Here is a 7,727-nt window from a genome sequence, read left to right as displayed (position 1 = left end):
TTTTAGAAAGGGGCAAGGTTAGACACAGATGCACAAAACATTTTATTTATTTTTTATATATACATTTTTATTAGTTTTTTTTAACATATCATTTCCAACCATCATATAACATAACTTCTTATCTTATACAATATTTTAGACTTCTGTTAACACCTCTGATGATTTTCCATTCTTTATCACTTATTCTGCGTTTCTTAATTTCTCTATTACTCTTAATTATCATTAACTAATAATTCTCTTCATAGCCTTTCTTGCAATATTTCAAACAGTCCTTCTTGCAGTCCTACTAGCGTAATCTGTTCATTACAATTGCTTTTCAAATAGTTTGTATATTTACTCCAGTCTTCTAAGAATCTCTGGTCCCGCAGGTTTCGAATACTTCCTGCTAATTTATCCAATTCTGCATAGTCCGTCAATTTCATCCGCCATTCTTTTATCGTTGGTAATTCTTCTTGCTTCCATTTTTGTGCCAGTGATATTCTTGCTGACGTCATTGCATATAAAAACAACTTACAATCCTGTCTATTAATATAGTCTCCTACGATGCCAAGTAAAAATGCTTCTGGTTTCTTAATAAATGTATATTTCAACATATTTTTCATCTCATAATATATCATTTCCCAGAAGTTTTTCACTTTTCAGATGCACAAAACATTTTAAAAAAAACAATCAAGGCTCCTTGCGCTCTGCTCTGCTCCCTCTTTTCTTCCCGCCCAGGGCAGCCCTGCCATCTGCCTGCCCCTTGGAGCTGATACATCTCCTAAGGTTGGGCCGCAGCAGCGGCAGCCTCTCCTCCTTCTTGTCTGCTCTTCAGCAGCCCTAAAGGTAAAGGTAAAGGGACCCCTGACCATTTGGTCCCGTCGTGTCTGACTCTGGGGTTGCGGCGCTCAACTCACTTTATTGGCTGAGGGAGCCGGCGTACAGCTTCTGGGTCATGTGGACAGCATGACTAAGCCGCTTCTGGTGAACCAGAGCAACACACGGAAACGCCGTTTACCTTCCCACCAGAGTGGTACCTATTTATCTACTTGCACTTTGACGTGCTTTCAAACTGCTAGGTGGGCAGGAGCTGGGGCAGAGCAACGAGAGCTCACCCCGTCGTGGGGATTCGAACCACCGACCTTCTGATCGGCAAGTCCACAGCACCACCCGCGTCCCTCCAGCAGCCCTACAAGCTGCCTAAGGGAGGAGGCCAGCAGCAGTGGCCATGGAGAGGCCATGGAGAACAACCACTGCCACTCAGGACAAATGCTGGCTTGACCTCCTCCTTAAGCTCAGTGGGGGCAGCAGAGTTGCTGGCAGAAATAGGGACATTCCAGGATCAAACCAGAAGCCGGGGTGGCTTTTGTAATTCCAGGACTGTCCCTGGAAAATAGGGACATTTGGAGAGGATACAGTCGGATCTTGTGGTGTTCTTTGTACTTACAGATGCAGAAATTTAGGGTTGTATCCAATTAAGCTATTTGCAGAGTAGACCCACTGAAATGAGTGAACCTAAGTCAGTCACGGGTTAAACCACAGAGCCTAGGGCTTGCCGATCGGCAAGAACAGAAATCGTGTTCCGGCGGCGCAGCGGCAGTGGGAGGCCCCATTAGCTAAAGTGGTACCTCAGGTTAAGAACAGTTTCAGGTTAAGAACAGACCTCCAGAACGAATTAAGTACTTAACCTGAGGTACCACTGTATATTACCTCAAGAAACCTGGTTAATGACTGAGGTAAACATTGCCGGGTTCTCTTCATATAATTTACCTGCTCATAGACAATTCTCCAAAGGTCGCCACAAAGCTGGCCTATTGATCTTAATTGGGTCTGGCTTGACATTCAATACAATTCCTTATCCTCCATTAGCCCAAGCTTACCGAATAACTATGAATAACCAACTGGTAATTTTGGTAAATGTCCACCTCCCTCCCTCAGAAGATCAGATGATTCTAACTGCTAATTGGGACAAGCTGTTAGATGTTATGCTCTCTCAATCCAAAAAAATTCCATCTGCCCAATTTATTATTATGGGCGATGTAAATGTGCGAATTGGGGCCAACAACCAATACATTGCATCCCAGTTGGGCTTTGAAGGCGTAGATATAATACCTACCCCACTGTCTGTTCTCCGCTCCTCTAATGATAGATTAACTAACAGAGTGGGGTTAAAATTTATGGGATTTTGTATTGCCCATAATACAGTTATCTCAAACGGACTGAATAACTTTCCTGGTGTTGATGAGCTTGCTTTTATCTCGTCGTCATAGCGTAGTGGACTATTGTATCTGTTTTCTAAACCTATATTCTGATGTTAACTTCTTTTCCACTGGAGTCTGTACAGAAAGTGACCTCTCCACCTTACTTCTGATTATACAATGAGGCCCAGCTAATAAGACCTTGAAGCCTGGTAACTCATATCAGGCCTCTCATAGTATTCTGAAAAGGATTAGATGGTCCCTGCAATTCGAAGGTGTGATCACCAAATTCCTGGACATGGACAAAACCTTACATTTGAGAGCAACCCTTACTAACCCACTTTCTATTAATGTAGCAATAACAGCTTACTCCCAAGTAATAGACTATTGTGGTACTGTTACCCTCTTTAATCCCCCTCCTTGGTTTGACCAGGAATGCTATACAGAGAAAACATTGCTCAGAATATCATTCAGAGACTGTCGCAAAAAGGGTGATTAAAAAAAACACAATTTTGCGCGTAGGAAGCTATATAATGAACTTATTGCTAAGAAAAAGAAAATATACCATCAGAATAAACAGACACGCTTAACAAATGCAATAAAAATGAACGGTCATAAAAACTTCTGGCAAATAACCTCGGGCTACCTGAATATTAACTCTCTTTTAACTGTACCTACTATTTCCCCCCCAAATCTGGGTGGACCACTATTTTAAAATATTCAATGCCTCACCCTGCTTTCTCCCAGATGAGCCTGTGCCCTCTAATAGACCAAACTGGCCCCTGGTAAGCTCAGACAAAATTATGGAATTTATTGCAGATTAAAAACTCTGTAAGGCCCCTGCCTCTGATGGGTTTTATGCTGAGATTCTAAAAAAGTATGCCAATTGGTGGGCATCAACACTTGCTAACCTTTTCACTCTCATAGACCAATATGGAATTATACCAAAAACCGTGGTTAAATTCTGTAATAATCCCAATCTATTAAAAAGGCAATCCTGAGCAGCCGTGTAATTATCGCCCTACTTGTCTTCTGTTCGCTATAAGTGAACTCTATTCTAAACATTTAGAGTGCTGTCCATTGAATTGGATTAAAATGAACAGAATTATTGCCCTGAACAGAATTTACAAAACGGAAATCAACTATTGATCACTGTCTCTCACTTGCCTTCCCAGCGCATAAATATATGAAATCCAAAAGGGGAAAGTTATATGTGGCCTTTATTGATCTGAAAAGTACTTTTGGCTCGATACGCAGAGGGCTGTCATGGGAGAAACTGAATGCTATTGGGCTAGAACTCTGACTACTTTTCTTGATCAAAAAAAGCTGCTTATGAACACTATGTGCCAGGTGAAGATCTCCCTGGACAGCCACATATCACCTAGCTTTACAACTACTAAAGGAGTCAAACAAAGCTGTATTCTTGCCACACATCTAATCTATTTTTTAATTATATGGGGGGGGACCAACTAGTTGTGAATTGCCACCCTCCTAGGTTAGGACTTAAGGCAGTTATCATATTTTTATATGCAGATGACATTGTCCTTCTCTCCTGGACCACAGTTGGGCTCCAAAGGTATCTAAAAGCATTCTTTCATTACTGCCAAGGAAATCACCTAGCGATTTATTACTCTAAATCCAAGATCTTGGTATTTTCAAAGAGTTGGCATCCATCTAAATGGTGTATTGGTGATCCATAAATCAAACAGGTTAACAGCTTTAAATACTTAGGGAATCACCTTTTATTACAATCTAAAATGAGTGACCCATCACAACAGGATAACCAACTTAGCTAAATGCTCTGCAGCATGAATTAAACAATTCTATGTTTCTGATGGTAACCAGAATGTGCCTACAGCGGTTAGGGCTTATAGCACAAAAACTGTTCCGCGATTCCCTTATGGATAACTGACTTTAACAACAAAGTCGAGGGTGTGCAGGCATCCTTCTTCCGACAAATTCTAGGAGCTCCAAAATGTGCCTCCTATCTGGCTATGTGTGCAGAGTTAGGCCAGCATCTCTTAGAACCTAGGAGCTGGATTATGACTTTCAAATTCTGGTTAAAAATTCACTTTAATACAGACCTGGAAAGTTTACTTTTTTTAATTTTTAAAAATATCCTTTATTTAACAATCAACAATAACTTACACAACATTCCACCATTCACAACAATCCACCATACCTAACAATGCACAACATTACAATACATACATCACCAAACATAAATTTTATTTATATCCATTTTACATAACAAAGAAAGAAAAGAAGAGAAGAGCAGAAAGAAGAAGACAGAGAAAAAAATAATTTGACTTCTGATTAAGCCCGCTGTACTGTTACTTATTTTGTTGTTTTACGCACAGCATAAAGTTTACTAACTTCTTTTTTGAGAGATACATATTTTACATGGTTTTCTGATATTACCCTCAAATTCAGGCCAATAGGGATTGCAATAAATTCCTTTCTTCTATCAGATGAGTCACAAATCTTCTCTCTCATTAAGCAGAGGCTGCTAGACGATGAAATCCAAAAACTCTTCCCCTCTCAGCCTTTTGTATGGTCTTCTGCTTATTTAGGACTGCAGCCCCACCATGGAGTAATGCCTAATTACTTTTATAATTTAGATACTCCATTGCATCACAGAGCTTTTATGCTAGCTTGTCTAAATACATTTCCCTCATCTGTTTTGTTCAGAAGGTTTTTAAAAAAATCCCCTTCCAGAACAGATTCTGCTCCTGTAATATGAAAACACCAGATACAATACATCACATAACTTTGGCTTGCCCTCACCCTTCGCAGAGATTTCCTAGTGACTCCCTTACAGCTTTAAACATCGATTTACAAAGAGTCTGTAATCCAGTATTTGTTGGGGGATGATACTCCCGAAACTATCAAGATTGTTTCAGGGTATTTAGCCAAGATTTTTAAAGCTAAATCTAAAGTGGCCTGATTTACTCAGTGGTAGCTATCTAGTCTTTTGTATATTGTATGTGTTTCGGTTATTTATGTATTTGGATGACTTTGTATGACTTTGTATGTGTAATGGATTTAGGGGTTGCTCGTGCGTAAGTTGCCGCCACTCCTGGCGAGGTTACCTGGTTAAACCCTTTCTGACTGAACAGCCTCCAGCATCGTGACTGTCTCAGTTGCTGGCAGAATCCGTCAGTGGGCGTTTCTTGAACTTCTTCCAGCACAAAAGTTCTTTGACGCCAAGTCTCCTCCTAGTCTCCCTGCGCGGAAGTCTTCTGCGCAGGGAGGGTGTGGGCAGCGGAGTACCCGTACTCTCTCCGCTGGTCTCCGGCAAGGAGTCTTGGAGCCTCCTCTACGATTCCCCCATCTGCCCCCCTTCTCTACTGGTGTTATGCTGATTTCCTTCCCCAGCGGACGCGCTGCCTCTCTCCCTACTGGGACCCTCTCCGTCATCCCTCTGGAGCCTTCCCTCCGCCTCTAGCTCCGATGGCAGTTCCCTGACTATGATTTTATTGTTTAAACTTATGCCAATAAAGGCCAATAACAACACTACAATTCATGGACATTCAGTGGAGATGAATGTTGGAAGATTCGGGACAGAGAAAATAAAGTATTTCATCATGCAGCACATAGTTAAACTGTGGAACTCACTTCCACAGGAGGCACTGATGGCCACGAACTTGGATGGCTTCAAAAGAGGTTCAGACGAACTCATGAAGGACAAGGCTAGCAATGTCTACTAAACCACAATGGCTATGTTTTCCTCCACTGTCATAGGCATTATGCCTCTGAACACCAGTTGACTGCAGGGACCTGCAGGTGGGCAGTGCTGTTGTGCTCATGTCCAGTTTGCAAGTTTCCCATAGTCATCTGGTCAGCCACTGTGAGAACAGGATGCTGGACTAGATGCCTTCTGTTCTTTTCTTTTTAAAATATTTTTTATTGCTCAATTTCCACATAACAAATTATCAAACCATATAATCACCAACATAATTCTCCCCCTTATTTCCCCCTCCCCTCCCCTATCCAAGACTTCCCTCAGCTCCTCTCCCTGATTTCGCTGCACATATTTTATCTGCATATTATAAAATTGTATATATCCTTACATATCTGTCCATCATGTTATCAACAATAAATTTGTGTACATTTATTCAAAACCTGCCAATGAGTCCAGTTCATTTCGTTGTATTTTTAAACAATTTGTGAAAAGTTCCCATTCCTCCTTGAAGTCACAATTGTCCTTTTCTCACAATTTGTATGTCAGTTTAGCCAGTTCTGCGTAGTTCATCAATTTCTCTTCCCACTATTCTTTTGTCGAGGTTTCCTCATTCTTCCATCCTTGTGCTATCAAGACTCTTGCCTCTGTTGTAGCATACATAAATAGGTTCCTTATTTTCCTTGGCAGGTCTTGTCCTACAATCCGTAACAAAAATGCTTCTGGGTTGTTGTTTTTTTGCAAATGTCATTTTAAACATTTTCTTCAATTCATTATATATCATTTCCCCCAAATTTTTAACTTTTCTACATTCCCACCACATATGATAAAAAGTCCCTTCTTTTTCTTTACATCGATGTCTTCTGTGCTAATCCATTCATCTTTATGGGTCTTCTGCAGGCCTCCTTTTTAAAGGCAGACTATAGAACCTGATCTTGAATTATGGTGTTGTAGGAGACTCCCATGGTGTTGGAGGAGACTCTTGAGAGTCCCATGGACTGCAAGAAGATCAAACCTCTCCATTCTGAAGGAAATCAGCCCTGAGTGCTCACTGGAAGGACAGATCCTGAAGCTGAGGCTCCAATACTTTGGCCACCGCATGAGAAGAGAAGACTCCCTGGAAAAGACCCTGATGTTGGGAAAGATGGAGGGCACAAGGAGAAGGGGATGACAGAGGACGAGATGGCTGGACAGTGTTTTCGAAGCTACGAACATGAGTTTGACCAAACTACGGGAAGCAGTGGAAGACAGGAGTGCCTGGCGTGCTCTGGTCCATGGGGTCACGAAGAGTCGGACACGACTAAACGACTAAACAACAACAACATAGACCCTGAGGCCTTTGGTGCGGGTGATGCTCTCCAATGAACAGCAGCCATTCTGGCAGATTTGAACAGGAGCCATTCAATCTGGACTGCAGCTGGAACGAGTAGAGGTTCTCAGGAAGTCATGCTGAATCACATGGCGCAAAGTTCTACTAGCTCCCACTTCTACCTGGCTGTCCAGGTGTGATGCCTCTCTGAACGCCATTCCTTCTTCAGAATATGTTGGATATTCCCCATTCAACAGCTGTTGTTTTCATCCTTTCGCTTGTTTAACGAAAGCGCTCCAGCATGTGGGGAGAGTGGGTTGGAACGAAAGCACACTAAAAAACGACAACAAACTTTCCAAGAGGCATAATTCATTGCGCAAAGAAAGGTTTACTCCCCTGAATGCCATTGCAAGGAGGCCGAGCAGGACCTCGAAATGTTTACCAATTAAGTGCTGCCCACGGCATCTATAAATAGAAGACATTTCCCCATCAGTGCCTAGCTAGACGTTAGATCTGGAATCTGAGCTTTTTAAAACTTGGCGGAGTGCAGGCAGCTATT

Source organism: Podarcis pityusensis (assembly GCF_964106645.2).
Source record: "Podarcis pityusensis genome assembly, chromosome: 10".
In the NCBI taxonomy this organism is placed as follows: Eukaryota; Metazoa; Chordata; class Lepidosauria; order Squamata; family Lacertidae; genus Podarcis; species Podarcis pityusensis.
The sequence above is the reverse complement of the archived record's forward strand: the minus strand, read 5'-3'. Positions refer to the sequence as shown.